Source organism: Catharus ustulatus, chromosome 3, assembly GCF_009819885.2.
Source record: "Catharus ustulatus isolate bCatUst1 chromosome 3, bCatUst1.pri.v2, whole genome shotgun sequence".
NCBI lineage: Eukaryota > Metazoa > Chordata > Aves > Passeriformes > Turdidae > Catharus > Catharus ustulatus.
Genome location: NC_046223.1, coordinates 111571125 through 111588905, shown reverse-complemented (window position 1 = coordinate 111588905; position 17781 = coordinate 111571125).

The window sequence follows — 17781 nt, the reverse complement described above, 5'->3', positions numbered from 1 at the left end:
GAATGTCTAATATGTTCTCATCACACTGCCTTTCCTGTGATGAACACCAAAATGTTCTAACACAAAACAGTGATGATTTTTTAGTTAGAAGCTAGCAAATAGATAATCTGCAAGAAGAATGAGATGCAGAATACAAATATGCTTATAGAAGATACTTAATCTGGAAAGTGACTCCCTCCCAGCTCTTCTAGTGAGTCTTTTAGGAACTTTGTACATCTTCCTCAAAGCTCAAAGTACAGAAATTCACAGGGTCTGGTGTTCAGAAGCAAACAAGCTAGAGTCCATCAGCAGAGGAAGATAAAGAAAAATGGCATCCAAAAAGGACCACATTTTTCCTTCTAAAAATATGACTTTAAGTACTTCTTCTTAAAAATACTGATTTGAAAATTTAGATTAAAACTTGGCTTGGGCCAGTTACCCTGGGCAGGCTGTGAGCCCAGGGTAATAGCTGACTAATGTTCTGTAACTTGCTTAAGATCTTAGTCAGGATCTCAGAAATGTCAGAAATTGATTCAGAGGGCAAGAGCCAAGCCTTGTTCTCCTCCTTACAAGGCCTAACAAGCCCATCCCACCAACTTCTTATAGGTGACATAAGGTCCTAACTACTTGTCAGTCCTGCTTAGAATCTCTCCAGTTTCTTAACGTCTTCTTGAACTGAGAGGACTAGCCAGGACTAACACTGCTGCCTGCCTTCCAGCCTTCCTCTTGATCCACAACTCAGACTTCCAAAATTTCCTCCACAATCCTGGGTATAAACAAGAAGTCAAGCATTGTTGGTAGCACTGTTGTACCGTAATTGCCACTGCTTCTCTCCCCTTCCTCCTCCCAAGATGTGAGTTTCAGGCGTCTGGCAGAGATGCACTGCAGAGTGTTTGAGGAACATCCCTGCAGACACCCAGGTCACTGAAGCTGAGGGAGGGAGCTGCTCCAGTCCCAGGAGCTGAGATTCGCCTGCAGCCCCTGGTGCAGCCCCTGGTGAGGCAGCTGTGCCCCTGCAGCCATGGAGGTACATGGAGGATCCACCTAGAGCCATGGAGGATCCCACAAAAGAGCAGGGGGATGCCTGAAGGACTGTGACCCCATGGGGAGACTGTGCTGGAGCACTTTTGCTGCTGGGACCTGTGACCCTGTGGGGTACCCGCACTGGAGCAGCCTGTTCCTGCAGAATTGCACTCTATGGAAGTGTCCCAAGCTGGAGAAGTTTGTGAAGAACTGCATCCTGTGGAAAGGACTGGCTGGAGGAATCTGTACAAGACTGTCTCCCAAAGGATGGACCCAGACTGGAGAGCAGGAGAAGAGTGTGAAGAGTCCTCCTCCTGGGGAGGAAGGAGCAGCAGTGACAGCATGTGATGAGCTGACCACAGCCCCCATTCCCCACTCCTCTGAGCTGCTGAGGGGGAGGAGGTAGAGAAATTGGGCACTGAAGCTGAGCCTTGAAAGAAGGGAGGGGTGGGAAGGTGCTTTAAGATTTAGTTTTATTTCTCACTATCCTATTCTGATTTCATTGGTAATAAGTTAAATTAATGTCCCCAAGTCGAGTCAGTTTAGCCCAAGACAGTCACTGTGATCTCAGTGTGATCTCTCCCTGCCCTTATCTCAACTCATGAGCTTTTTGTTGTATTTTCTCTGCCCTGCCCAGCTGAAGAGGGCAGTGATGAAGTGGCTTTGGTGGGCACCTGGTGTCCAGCCAGGATCAGCCTGACACAGGCAGCTAGAGGAAAAAATGTTCTTCTGATTCTTAAAAAGAGATTTTTGAGTATGAATATATTCAGGCTGTCTTTAAATTAACAATGTCTTTGTTTTGTGTATACTGAGTATATCTGATCATTAATTTAAACAAATTTATCTGGAACAGAACCCAATTTAATCAGAATGCACTGGTTTCTCATTTTTCAATATCTATTTGGTTAATAGATGCTGAGATTAATAATTGGTATATTATTATAATGAATTATATAAGCAAAGGCTCTAGCAAGATTGGCAATGCTTATGAGAGTGTTAATAACTTTCATTTTGTGTCAAGTCTGACCTACCTGGATATACTACTTTTTGTTTATCTTTTTATAAAAGTGCAACATTTTACATTCATATTTTACATCTTTATAAAGGTTTTAAATTTTAATGAAATATAGCAAGAAGAAAGGGGCCAAATATGCTCCTTAAGGTGACTCAGTTGTCTTCAGATAAATTTATTTTGGCTTCATTTATTTGTTCGTATTAATGTACCTTGTATTTACAGTTTAGCTCTCTTGTTTACCAAGGACTTTTTTTTCCATTTCCTGGATTCCTGCTGTTGTTAGGGGATTGATCTCACCAACAGATACAATTTTCTTTTTTAATGATAAATAGATGTGACATTTTACCTTGGAAGAGGCCTGAAACATTTTAAAGCTTTTGAACTCGTTTAGGTTGCTGAAAGCCCTCAGCTACCAATCAATGGGAGGTGAGAGAGACTGGTTGAAAGCAAAAGGCTCTTGGAAGAGTGTTTGTCCTGCTATGCCCATATGTGTAAGTGACTTACTTTATGTCCTGTATCTCAGAGTCACCTAGTGAACAACTGGAGATTAATTGAGGTGTCAAGGTCTTCAGTGAAAAACAGCTGATACAGCCTCATTGTTTTCAGTTAAGTAGAGCTGTTCGTACTCACTGATATCTTTTCCTAGGCATACCTTCTCCTTCTTAGAATATCTTTTGTCTTATCACTATCTATTATGTTTTCTAGATCTTATTCCGACCTTTAATTCTAATGCTGGATGCTATATGACAGAGCCTTTAGAGGCTGCAGTAGTTTCAAAATTTCTCCGCTGCCCAAGAATCAGCTGTAGCAAAACCAAGTGGGCCTGTAGCAAAAAGTTCTGCTTGGAGTTAGAAGGGAAAATAACCCATCCCTGTGAAATATCAGCATGCAGACAGGCAACTGGAAAAATGAACATGCAGTGTGGAGCACATACAGCTTTGCATGCCTTCCTCAGTGATCCATAGTGAGTCATCTGGATGTTGACTCCCAGTCCTAGAAACAACCTGGATAAGAGTGGACAGAAGCACAGCACAAGGTCCTGCCTTTCAAGACTTTTCAAAAATAAAGTTCACTACCTATCTGTATTTGCTGTGTTCTTTATCATGATACTTTTAAAAGTGCTACCTTAAGAAAGATGTTTTAACTGAGTGCCTTTGACATGCCCTCAATGGGCATGTTCCCATAAAATAAAACTTATGTGAGTACTGTAGTTTTAATGACACTTGATATCATATACCTGTGGGGAGACTGGTGCCTTTTAACTGAGTGCTCAACACACTTGGAATCACAGAGTCACTTAGGTTGAAAAAGAACTTTAAGATCATTAAATCCAACATTAAACCTCACACTACCATGTCCACTCCAAAAATTTGTCCCTGAGTACCATAAGTACACGTCTGTTTTCAGCATCAGGGCTGGTGACTCCACCTCCCTGAGCAGCCTGTTCCTTCCACAGGCACCTGGTGGCAATTGAGACACTCAGAGATCCTCTGCCTGATTTCCAGTTGCTGTTCCATGAGTCTCCTTCAAGTCCTGTGTCCTGTCTGCCAGCTCCATGTAGATGTCTCAGATGCTGCTGAAGTATTCAAATGTCTTTGAATGCCCTTATTTAAACAAGTGAATTGAACTCTGCCTGAACACTTGCTCTCTACCCTGGACTTTATAGTTGTGCTCTTTCAATGAATAATGGGCAGAAATCATGTACTTGTGAGGTAATTTTCTCATGTCATCCTGAGAGGAGTCCAAGATAGGGAGGATTAATATCTGAAGGTATTTGTCTTCAGTGGTGGTAAGTGACAGCCTTACACTCATAGTCACCTCAGCTCCAGCCATCTCCAGTACCCAACATGTTCATCTGGGCTGGTCACTCCAGGGTCCATAAATCACCACTAAAGAGAAATGGGCACTTCTAAGAAGAAATTGGTTTTACCTACTTTTTATTGTCTAGATGACATGAAGCAATAAATCCCACCCTAGATCCTTAACTTTTAGAAACCTTGAAACTTAGGTGAAATTAATCCTAGACACACTCTTAAGAGAAAAACTTTCCTTCATTTGCACATACATCTCCCACTGGTTGAGCTCAGTTCAGAAAAAATGCAGATACAAGACCTGAGATTACAATGACTACAGAATATTCACATAATGACAGGCTAATAATACAATTATTGAATATAAATTCTGAAGGTATAAATAGGATGCTTGTGTTGTATTGTCTGTGTTCCAGCTCTGCCTACAGGGGTGAATTTCACCTTGTGGATGAAATCTTGATTATACAGTTCCACACAGCTGTGGGATGAGAATTATATTATTAATGGTGAGTGCTCAAATCCCAACATGTAGCCATGGATGCACACCTGCCATGCGGTAATGGGAGTGAATTTCCTTTTAACATGCACGTATGGACTAATGTGACCACACTGTGATTTTTTCCTCTTCCCATTGGCAATGGGAAAAGAGGAGTGGAAAAAAGTGAAGTCTTTATTACAATTTTGCTAGCACTACTCTTCATCTGCCTTCTTAATTAGTCCTGCTGTGTGGTTCAGACTCCACATAGGCTGTCATGCCACAGCAAAGACCTATACATTATAATATAGCAATTATATTATTTAACCTCACACTTTCCTGCATGAGTGACTGATTCCGTCTCTCATGCTGCAAGCATTTGTATCTGGCAGATATGTGGCTTTTAATGACTGAAGCTTACTTGTTTTGGTAGGGTTGGTCCACTCTCTTATCCAGTCCTTCCAGCCATGAATGGAATGAAAAACGTGAAAGGGGAACAGTGAGAGAAATAAATATTTTTTATATCCCTTTTATACCATATACTTTCAGGATTCAGGTTCCTGGTGGGAAATTATTACAAAATAGAACTGGGTCTTTGAACTTGAGACTTTATTTGTAAAATTCAGAAGTTCCTGCCAGGAATATTTGGCATGGGTTTTGGGATACCTCCTTTGAACTCTGTCACTTCCAGTGGTCTCAAATATGCATGAGATAACTAAATATTAATTACTATTATTTCAGATTTTAATCTACTGCATTTTTTGCACTGAAATTACTAATTTATGGGTCAGCTTTTGTCATAGAGAGTAGAGATTTTCCTTTTTATCTGGCATATTTTTCTACATAGTTTCAGACTTACAGCATCTCATACTCGTGATGCTGAACAAATCTCTGCCATGAACCTTGGTATTCAGCTTTTGACAGCATGAGAGGATCTTCATGATTGAGTAGACTGTAAACAGCCACTAAAGAATTATGAACATCAAGAATTCATAAAGACATGCAATAAAGTTTATCAGAAACTCACAGTTAACACTTTTTATCAAAACTGACTATATAAAGGTTTCAACCTGAGCAATATTCTTAGGGGATCAGTGAAGTGTTTAACTGATTTCAGAAAGTCAGGTTTAGTCTGGGTGACTGTCACTCACATGTATCCATGTATGTTAGCACAGGATTTGTGTTTTTATTTTAAATTACTTTTCCTCTCACTAATAGAAAGAAGGATATCACGTTTCATCTTCTTAAAACCCAAAGCGAGGGAAGAGAGCAAGCTCCAGTTCATATACATAGAAGCCATGCACTGAGAGCATCTGCTGCAGAGTATTGTATTTTTCTGTCCTTTTTCATTTCTCTTAAAACTATTCATTAATTTTCTGATTCTCCAGATTCCTTGGGATTACGTGTGAAGCTCTGTTTTATTGCATCTGTAACAGTATACTGCAAAAGGGTGAAGGTTGTCAATTCAATGTTAAATACCTTCTTGGGTTACAAATATTCTTTCCTCATTCTGCTCCCAAATCTGAGCTTTCCTCTGTGCCTTTCAAGCTATTCAAGTTACACTGCGCTTTTATTTGGATGCATGCTCAACATGCCATCCTTCTACCAGAAATGAGATACTAATGTGACATAAATAGGAGATATTATAATATCAGAGAGATGTACACAACTCTAAACTGCTAAATTGTGTTCTTACCATGGCATTGTATAGGCCTTATGCTTTGTCCATCTTTAGGCGAAAGAATGCATTGAATAATTTCTAAAATGAAGAAGGTAAATTTAAATACTATTGAAATAATGCTGTCTACCTATAGAAGCATAATTCAATATCAAACTTCACTGAACTTAGTTTAAATACCATTTTAAAGGAGAGAATATGACTTTTAAAACCATTTAAATACTTACCATTATACCCTCACCTTTCTCAAATATTCTGAATAAGATGTTTGATTTTGTTTGGTTTACTCTCTTTGGCTTAAATGGTTTCTTTAACTTAATCTTTCGCTTTAGAGTGTTCTTTAAAAATAAATCTTTTTCATTTTAATGTTATCGTAAAATATTTCAGTTTACCCCAGACTGACCTCATATTAATGTTTTAGTTCATATGAAATTTCAAACTTTAGGTTAGATTCTGACTAAAAATGATAGTTTTTCCAATTTGAAAAACTACATTGAAGCTGCAAATTATTTTTTCATCCAACTCCTTTTTTTGTGTGTGGTGATTAAAGGACTGCCATGTGTTCAGTGGGTTTCTACTTCCATGCTGGTTCCTGCTATCAAGTGGTCCAGAATGACTGGCAGGTATTAAGCATACATCTACTGGGTATTTGTAATTTGAGGTGAAATTCAACCCAGCCCTTTAGGGACTGGAAAATGTCAACTCTCCTACCGCCTTCTACGGAGGTGAGGAACAAACCTGTGGTGTGATAGGACAGAATGTGGCCAGGGAATTTGGTTTCTGTTCACTCTTAGGCAGAACTTGTGGTTTTGATGTAAAGTCCACCCAACTTTTCAAGGCAAAGGCAATCATTAGCAGAATAAGAGAGTTTCCAAGGAAGAAACAGGTTAAATATGCACACCTTCACTGATTTAAATATTCACTTTAAATATTCAGGAATTGTGGTGGATCCAGGGCAGTAAATAACAGGTACAAAGTGTTTGTGTGAAGTTACAGAGAAATGTGGTATCCATAGCAAGGAATTCTCTGAAAAGTTACCAAAATACATCTGTTTTTGTGACCTTGTGCTAAATCCCATGGTCTTGGACTCAGCACACATTGACAGACATAAGCAGGGAATTCAGAGCCTGGGAATCCATGTGGAGGATTCAATTGCAGCCCTTTACACCAGGTAAGTGTTTTATCCAGCAGACATCCATGCAGTTTGTTTGGTGACTCATTCCCTCCTTTGGCCCATAAAGGAATCAGACAAATCCATTCCTTCAGTGTCTCCACTGAGCAGCATCTTTCAGGCACCTGCATTTAAAGAGGAAAATCACTAGAAAGGAACTGCATTTTGCATCTTTACCATTTCACTGTGCTTTTTCTAAAGAAAGAAATGAACTCCTTTATATGGATCATAAGGATGAAAAATACACGAAGTGTTTCTGTGTGCATATGTGTGTGTGGGTAGTTACAGAGGACTGAATAGTAAATGAATATGTATGCAATGCTGGGGTGACATCTGATTGAAATCAATTCCAAGTGAGCAGTGCACTGTTCCATATCACAGGTTACTGATGCACACACTCACCCATGGGCAGAACATTTTGTTCATACAAGTCCCATTTGCTGGGTGTATCTATCAGCTGATCATCCTGCAGGGACTGGATTTAAATTGCTGATTTCTCTCGCTGGCCAGTGGGCCTTTAATGACCTCAGGACAGAGGACCCAGAAAGTGCTCCGTAGTTTTTGCTGTAATTTTAGATACAGAGCCCCATGTAAACAAGAATCTTTTCACCTCCTCTCTGTAAGATGACGTGCAGTTATCACTGGCACCCAAAAAACATCAACAACAACAAAAAAGCCAAAATCAAACAACAAAACAAAACGAAAAAACCCCAACCAACCAAACAAAAAAACCCACAAAAAACCAAAACCACCAAAAAAATAGTATCCCCTCAGGGGCCCAATCCTGTAAATGTGTCTCTTTGCTGGGATGAGTTCAGTACTTGTGATTCCCCTTGTGCTCCAGTACCTCTAAAAGTCACTGGTAGTGCTGTGAAGAGCACTAAGCTTTGCTTTCCAAACCTGAGAAGGACAGAGTTATTTACCAGATCCCTAGTAATGGATGATACTGCTTAATATGATATACATTCCAACTGCTGAGAAAATTTAGGTAGGCAGAATGCAATTTCTCAAATTGGAATTTGGCCAAGACACTGGGGATATACTGTTGTTACAAGGGCAATGACACTTTTAACCCCACCTGAAGAAAGCAATCCTTTGTAATAGCTACTCACTTTTTTTTTTCAAAATCTGATTTTGAAACACCCCTCAGTTGTGTCCCAATTTAAAAAAAAACAAAACCACAACACCAAAATTAAAAACAAAACCAATATCCCCAAACACTGGATATTTATTATTTATCATCTTAGTTTTGTATGGTCCTCCCTTAGTGCTCAGCTGGGCTTGTGCTCTCTACCCTATTGTAAAAAAGTAGTTATGCAGTAGTTTTAAACATGGAATTTGATTTGTGAAATCATGGTATTTCTGTGTTTTCTCTCTGAAATAAAATAAGACAACATACAAAGCCTTCTAATGGAATGAAAAACTCAGAATAAAAAGTTTCCCAGGCACCTGGATCAAGACAAAAAATAGGACGCTATTGAATCAAAAGTAGCATTTTGATTTCTTGATAAAAATTGAATATTCTGTTCAGACTATTCTCCGTGTCTGCCTGAATCTGCTGAGCCATTCGAGATATAAACTGAGTCGCTCATACTTCCATTTTTTGCCAAGGATTTGTGTTAGTGCTGAGCAACATTTCTGAGAATAATTTTCATTTTTGCCTGTTGGCACAGGAATTCTAACTTGGGTTGGCTTTGCCACAACCTTTGAGCTCAGGTCTCTCCTCTCCTCTCCTCTCCTCTCCTCTCCTCTCCTCTCCTCTCCTCTCCTCTCCTCTCCTCTCCTCTCCTCTCCTCTCCTCTCCTCTCCTCTCCTCTCCTCTCCTCTCCTCTCCTCTCCTCTCCTCTCCTCTCCTCTCCTCTCCTCTCCTCTCCTCTCCTCTCCTCTCCTCTCCTCTCCTCTCCTCTCCTCTCCTCTCCTCTCCTCTCCTCTCCTCTCCTCTCCTCTCCTTTATTTTAGGAGCAGAAAGGAATTCCTATTTCCACAACGATTTTTAAAAATATAATTGTAACACTTCTTTCCTTTCTTTCATGGTATTTTTGGGCACTGAGAGCACAACAGGGCCTTTTCAGACTACAAGGAATTGGTCAGCCACCTATATGGGTAGAACAAAGATAAAAAGGTCTGAATACATCAATGTTCTTCAGTGTTTAAATATTCAATATATTGATGTCCCCTTAAAAAGGGATGTGAGCCAAAAAAAACCCTAACCCAACCATAATGAATTTCAGTTCTAGCTGAAAAAACAATTGGACAGCTATGATGAATCATCTCCTATAAAAAGAGAAAAATACTGTAACTTTTTTATTGTTTCCAGATCAGACACAGCACTGCTCTCTGAAAAATCTGTGAGCTGGAGAGGGGGGTACTGATTACATAAATCCACTGACTGATTTTCTCTGCTTTGGACTTCCCAGCATTGGAATGGCCGTGCAAAAGAGTTCTTCAAGCAGGAAAAATGAATAGAAATAAAACCCAAACCAAAGACATTGGTATGTTTCAAGCTACTGCGTTACTCAGGTTGGAACCAGGTCTAAAGAGACCAAGTCCTGCCTTGTGTCCAGCACCCACCTGCCTGAAGAGAACAATCTGTGTGTCCTTTTATTCTCCTGAAAGCTGCCTCATTAGTGCTCTGGGCAAAGCCTGCAGCTGGAATTGCTCTGCAGTGTCTCAGGGTTAGATCACACCGTGGCACTGAGGGCTGAGGGGATGGGAGCAGAGATCTGCCTGATACCTTGGTCCATCTCTGCTGTCCTTGGATCTCAGTGATGCTGCTGTGGAACTGGGATAATGCTGGATAATCTAATCAGCAGAAAGCCACAAAGTGGGAAGGCATGTGGGTAAATTTTAGATATTCTTTTTTGTGAGTCTGGACACAGGGATCTAATGATGGACAATAAATCTCAGTTTAGTTTCCCAATAATTCTTAACCTCTTCTGAGAGGACAAGACAGATTTTTATAGCTACTTCAGATGCATGCAATTCAGAAGCAACTCCAGTAAAGCCAGACACATAAGCTTTCGGGTGCTGAAGTCACTATAAAACTGGTTAAAAGAAGAAAATATTAAATCTGTAACTCTATATTGTGCTTACAAAGTCATACCTATATAGATTTACTATTTTTTGACAAGGTAATGCTAATGCAAAGAGATGATATGGCAGTTTTAAGCTAAACTTCACTTTTACATAAGCTGTTTACTTATATAAACTTATCAACCTGACTCCTCTGGGACTACTTGAAGAATGGAATTAACGTCTGTAAAAATTTTTGATATTAGTTACTATAGTGAACATACTTGAAAAAAAATCAAGCTGTTAAAAATGTATTGAGATAAACAAAGTTTCTGATTTGAAATCTTCAGGTGAAAAAGTAAGTATTTTTACCAGATTGAATTTGTATTACATTGGCCTTTAAAAACAGTTATACATTGTCCCAAAAGGAAAATAGAATATTACTGAATCTTGTAGGAATACTATATTTTTGTACATCATCTGCAGTTGGGAAAGAAAGTATTGGTCTCTGAAACTCACAGCTCTCCAGCATTTTTCTGAATACACATTTTAATAACGCTGGAGTGATCCTGTACTAGTTGGAAGCTCAGTGTAGATATGCAGTGATGCTCCTATGACAGCTTAGCACTCTTATACAAATATAAATACTGACAATGAGAATTGAGCCATCCAATTACTCCGTTTAAAGTATCTCAGTAAACAAATGAGAATTCTAGAATTCAAAACTCTAGAAATACTAGTTCCCAAATGTTTTTGCATGCTCTGTATGTGTGTGTGTATGCAGACATGAGTGTAAGTTTCCATACTGATGATAGCTAAAGAATACAGGTGCGTAAATTAAAGTGCAGAAAAAAATCTCACAAGTGGAGCATCACCTGCCATGTTAACAAGTTCAATCTGCCATTTCTTTGTTTCCAAACAGATTATTAAATATCTTGTCAAACAAAGACAGATGAATTTTTTTGGATGCCTAATTATTTGGAAAGGAGGATGATAAACAGGGAGTTGAAATGGAAGTGGAAGGAACTTCTGAGAGCTCAGAAGTTCAAGAAAAATACTACTCTAGACAACTTCACTCCCAATTTTCTGTGCCACTTAGTAACATTTTGAAATTTTGAAATAACCACAGAAATGGAAGAAGAAGGGAACAAACAGCATTCATTCCACATACTATTTGCTTCTGAACCACAGAGTTGCCCTTGAATTTGATGTGTGACAATGGATACATGACCAAACATATTTTCAGGACTAAAGGGACCCATTTTCCTCCATAATTGTCATATAGAGCTTATTCTATACATTTTTGTTCCAAGATTCACTAAGAATTCAATTATTCAAGAAATATTTCAAGTAAAATTAAATATTAATTTATTTGTGATTCTAGCCAAGCAAGTGACTATCTACATACTGTATTTAGTACAGACCAATGCATGCAGTAAATAAACATAAGAAAATCAGTTAAATTTTGTCAATTTATTCTAATGTCTTCTGCTTATGGAGTAAGTCAATTTTTTAAAGGTTCAAAAGAGTCTATTTTGCTATTGAGATCACCTTCTCTATATTGACCTTTCTTTTTCTTTGGAGTAGTAGCAAATCAAAATGCTTGTTAAATTTTAGGAATTACTTAAGACTGAATATCATTTTTGTCTTTGACTACTCTTCATGAGGTTGGCCTCTCCTCTATTGCTCAACATGTTCCCTGAAGATGTATTTGGAATTATGTCTTCATTGAAAAATCTTGTCTTGTTGACACAGCAGTACTTCCTATAATGAAGATCAAGCTATTTTCAATGTGTTTTCACAGGATATTTTTAGTGGTGAAAAATACCTCTCTTCAGCTGAGAAAAAGTTACTCTGCAAGGTAGTATAGAGAATAATGTATACTGGTAAGTTCTTGTGTGGGTAAGAGGCTACAAAAATGCCCAGGTATTGCTACTGTGAGTGAAAAAGAACCTGCACTTAGCAACCTGCTCAAGTCAGGAGATTTATTGCGTGTTGCACTAAGTTATGATTTGGAAAGGCATTGATCAGACTCTGTGCTAATTCTTTCACCATGCTTTATGGGAGTAGGATAAGTTCTCTTCCCGTTGAGCTGATGGTAACTCTGCCATTGATTTCATTTGGAGTAATAGCATCAGTCCAAGTGTCTGTTGCAGGACAATAAAGTACAGTTTATTTAAGTGCATGAGAGGATTTTATGAGACAGCAAAGCGCATGGGCTGCAGAGAGTAGAAGCAGCAAATAAACCAGACAAGTAAGACAAACATTCCAGTCTTTGTTCTTTGTAATCCACCAGTTTTCTCTATCTGTTGTTTACAAATCCCACTTTATTCATCTCTTCTTTTGTTAACTGCCCACACATCTTTATTCAGTCCATATTCCTTGTCTAAATGCTGTTTTTCTTTCTAAAGAACTTTGTCATGTTTTTACTCCTCAGAGGCTTAATCTTTGCTTTATTTTCTTTTTTTGTATATTGGGTTGTTCCATTTTCTGCCTTATCAGGTCATGCCTGTCTTTTTGAAATAAGGACTCTCTCACAGCAGTGCTCCATCTGAGCTCATCCTCATTTTTGAAAAGGGAAAAAAAGAAGACCAGGAAGACCTGGGGAGATACAGGCAGGTCTTCCCCATCTAGATCTTACCCAACAATATCATCGAGAAAATCCTCCTGTAATTTATGCTAAGCCACAGGATCTTCTACAAGAGGTTACAGTGTTGAGGCATAAGGAAAGAGCAACTTTCATCACCCACCTCAGCTGTGCTGAGCACCTTTGAAATTCTGCCCCACCCCACTCCCCCTGAGCTTTTGGACAGTGCTTGAAAAATAGAAACGGTGAAATAATCAATAAAATAAATTGTAACAAAAATTAAGTAAAAACCCCCATCCTGCAGAACATTCAGTTGTAAGGAACAAAGAAGTTCAGTAGAGCAGAAGATGTTGAGGTCCTTGATGGTGTCACAGATACCAGAAATGGATACAGAAATGCCAGAAATGCATATTATTTTTCCATCCAGTATGCTTAGATCACCAAAATATCTCTAATTAGCATTTGAATGTTTCCTAGTCTTTGTGAAATTCTGAAAAGCAATTGTAGTAACCCAAAATATTTTCTTGATTTTGATGAGATAACAATCCATTTCCTAGGGAAGCTGGATTTTTCATGTTCACTATCAACCAGAAGAGAACAGAAACTTTGTTACAGAGAGTAAATGTCCCTTTTGGTTTTTCCTAGTTTTAATTTGTATGATATCCTTTCCTACAGCCTTCTGGGGTTTGGTTGGGTAGCTAGTTTTCTTTTATTATTGTACTTATTGTGATTAATTCAAGCAATTCTTTAGAATTTATATTCCTAATCAAGTTATGCATTTTAATTCATTTACCATTCTTGTTTTAATTTATACCCACCTAATCTCTTTTTCAAATATGCATTTTGTTTTGTTCTGAAGAATGTCTGAATGATTTTTTTTGCACTTATGAAAAAGGATAAAATATTACTCCAATTAAAAACGAACAGAAACTCCTGAAAATCCAGGAAAAGATCAATGTTATGTTTTATTTTTACAGAATTTTTTAATATACTCCCTCATAAATATTTTTCCACAGTGATAGGATGGACTAGTAAGAAAAAAAAGAAAATGCCACTCCTCATATTATCTCATGGAGGGCTTTCAGTGTCAGTGACAGAAACATAATGGGAACTATACTGGGTGGCTGGGTGGCTTTGGTGGAAATTTGAACTGATATGGATAATTAATTGTAATAGCAGTAACAAAATTACTTTCAGCCTACTTTGTTATTGCAAAAAATGGCCCAACATTTACATTCTTCACTCTTCCTGAAAACTTTAAATTATATTCAGTAGAATATATTAAGAAAGCTATTAAGCTGTTTTGCCTTTGCTGATGTTGAGATAGCAGAAGAGCTTACTCTGAAAATATTTTAGCTTAAATTATGAAATAATTTCACAAAATCGTGTGGGTTACTTTGAATCCTAGAAGTAGAGAACAGTGACTAAAATTATGGTACTTTTACAACAGCTCAATTTTCATATGTCTCATTTATATATGAGTGGTAGGGGATTTTAAAAGAAAATTTCTGGGGGACTACATGTATCAGTTTTAAGGAGATCTGTTTGAACTAGAACATCTGTATTACATCAAATCGGGCCACTGATTCAGAAATCATCACCAGGTACAAATAGTTTTGCCAAAAATATCTTGTACTCTCCCTGGGTTTTGGACAAAGAGTTTAAGAATATCACAGCTCCTTCTTGTTCTGTTGTAGGAAGCTGTTGATGAACACCTCTGTGAGGCTGTTTGCAGGGATTAGGAGGAATTCCCAGAAGAGCTCTTGGGCAGTGATCCTCACACAGGCACATACCCAGTGAGCACATTTCACCACGGGACATTATTAACATATTGAGGGAGCTGGTGGACTGAACAAATTGTGCTGACATAAATCAGTGTGCTCGAATCTTCCTTGCAGAGTAACAAAGAGGGCCATGAGCAATTCTACCTTGGTGTCTTGATGAGTTTATTAAGTTCTTTTTCTACAACTGCAAAATTATTAGAAGGAACCATGAGATATTATCACTGCAGAAGAAAATAATTTGAATGCAGGCAATGATAGATATTTCTTATGTTACGTGCCAATGAAACTATTTCTGTCTTGTAATAGAGAGCCTGTTTAAAGCAACTTCCCAAAGATGAATCGAGGTAAGGCAGAAATGAAGTTAGTGTGAAGGACAAAATACTGCAAAAGAATTAAAAAAAAATTACAATGTCCTTCAATATAGGAAGTCTCAATATTTTTCTAAAAACCACTCAACCTTGGGACCATCCTTTTTGTCTCTGATTTCTGTTGTCTTTGCTTTATTTAGCAAACAGCCAAACAGCTTTGCCTCAGCTACATTAATTATTAGAGAATTGCAGTCCTGTTAGTTGTGCAAAGAGTGATGATATTGAGAATTGCAGATAGATTGAGGTGTGGCAGTCCTGATAAGGAGCAAAGAAGAATAAGACCATGTCAAACCACTGCTTCATTCTTGCCAGTGATTTTGTACTTAATCTCAATCAAGATCAATGCCAAAGGTTTCAGAACAAGAGTTTCTCTGTACATGTAAAATAAAAATGGTAGGAAAAAAAGCAAATTTTCCTAACTTTTAAACTCCTAATGAGCAGTAATATCCAAGACTGTAATATGGCAGAGGAAGGGCATGTGGCAATGCTTCTTGGACTGAAATTTAAACAGCCCATCATTTGAAAATCCTTTCATGTAATGCTTCCATACTGAGACTGATTTAAAACAAAAGTGGCACTAACAATGTTGAAACTATGGCTGAGTTGGTTTCCATAGATTTTAAAAATAATTTCTTAAATAATGCTCATGCAAAAATAATTTAAATTTTCTCTATGGATCATTCTGTTAGTTTAAAACTAAAATAACTTGTCAATATTTATGATATTCATACATGTCATGAAGAATTCTTTTAACTGTTATTGTCCATTCTGAAAATAAAAACAAAATCAAGTCTAGAAATACTTAAATTGTTTTTCTTATTATGTGACTTCAATATATTCTAGTTCTTTCTTTATTATATTTAAGGCAGAAGCAATAAAAAGCAATTGTTTTCATGAAAGATGTGACTTATATACATTTCTTCAGAACTGCATTCATGAGAACAATGCCCAGGAGATGGTTTAAAAGCTACATAATTTCAAGAAACACACACCTTCATTTTGGCTTGAATTCTGTACGTTTTGCAGACATTTACTCGATTTAACTTCACTGCTAATACACTTAAATGAGGTGTGTGTATGTGGGTGCATGTGCCTGTGTGTAACATTTGCTGCTAATGAACAGGGACTTTTCTACTGCAACACTTGATTATAGAGAGCAATTACACAAAGAGCATGTCCAATATTTTATACTTCCAGTGTGAAGATACAGTAAATCAAAGGGAAAACATCTTTTCTGTGCTGGGTTCTGAATGGATATTTTGAGAGGTTCCCAAAACAGATAAATGGAGCAATTATAAAGAAAGAATTGGAAAATAAGATTTAAAGGTAAGAACATTATCTATTTGTATATGGGAAAAGGCACCATGTTTTCTCCAGATAAATCAGCAGTACTTTACTGACCATGAGCCTTTTGAAGGATCTAGGGAGTCAGTCAGATCTGATATAATTTTAAAAATCTTGTAAATATTTGACTCCCACTGATTTTTAGTTGGAGCAGATGCCTGAATTTCTTTTGGGAATCCTGCACATTGCATTCCAGAGTTTTAAATGGTTTTTCTTCAAATAAGAAAATTATATGAGTAGGTCATATATATATATATATATATATATATATATATATATATATACATCTTTTCAGATTTGGGCCCCAAAAGTTTAAGTGAAAAAACATACAATTTGCATTGAAATTCAATATATACACATTTGACCCATAGCTCTTAGTAGAAGAGATGAGAGTTGCTCTTTGTAAATTATTAGCTGATCAGACAGAAAATAAACTGGAAAAGACATATTTTATCTAATAAAATATGAGTTTTAACACACATTATGAAAAACTTGTTGAAATTTTATAATGTTTAATTATATATACTTACAGAGTCTTTAGTTCTGACGAGATCCTATTTGGTGAAATTTGGAAATAAATAACATTAACAATTGGATTTATCTCAGTACATCCAGAGACCTACAATATTGACAACTGTGCTTGAGTGAGTGTCCAGGTGCTGCTTGTGAGAGATGTGGACAAAACCTCTTACTAGAACTGAGGACATAATTAATTTAATCCTGAATGGACATATAAAAGTACTGCAGAATATTTCTGCCTATGTCTCTCCACTGACTACAAAAGGACATCCATATGAGGAGGTTAGAAAAAGGGTTAGGAATGATAACTGACAGCATCCTCTGACAGGAGTGGGCTACATTTCCTTAAAATCAATCTGACATGCATAATTAGCACTGCTCTCATTTTACCATTTCTTTGCCCGCTTAGTATGTGTCACTTCCATAGTAAAGCAGGACTGGACTCTTTGATTTTCAGCAATTTGCATATAGAAATACCTTGGAATGAAGTTTCTGGTAATGTGAGGCAGAAATAATTTTTTTGTTGTTGTTTTTTTTTTTTTTCCCCAGAATATAGGAGAATTTGAGGGTATTTATTATGGGGTATTGTATTTCAGAGATTTCCTTCATAAAAACAGACACCAGTACTTGGGCCTAAAGTCTTTTCTCTATTAACTTCAAGGGTACCTTTGCCAGGCAAGAAAAATCACTCACTTCCAGATGCCAGTCAATTACTTTAAGAATTGCTGGAGAGTTTCACTTCTGAAGAATTAACTTTTTGGCTCTCAAAAGTGACAAATTGCCTAGCATGTAACTTGAAAGATCATGTGGGAAAGTGAAATTTAGCACTATTTAAGATTTCTTGTTGGAAGGAATTGATTTTTTCATTGCTGTAGTAACTGAACTGAACACCAGGTTCGTGTTCCAGGTTGAGCATTCACTGTGTGCTCTGTTATTTACTCTAAGAGTAGCATCAGGCAGTCCCACTGGAGCCTGAAGATCCTGCTGTGCAGGGCTTAGCCCTGCATTTTCACTC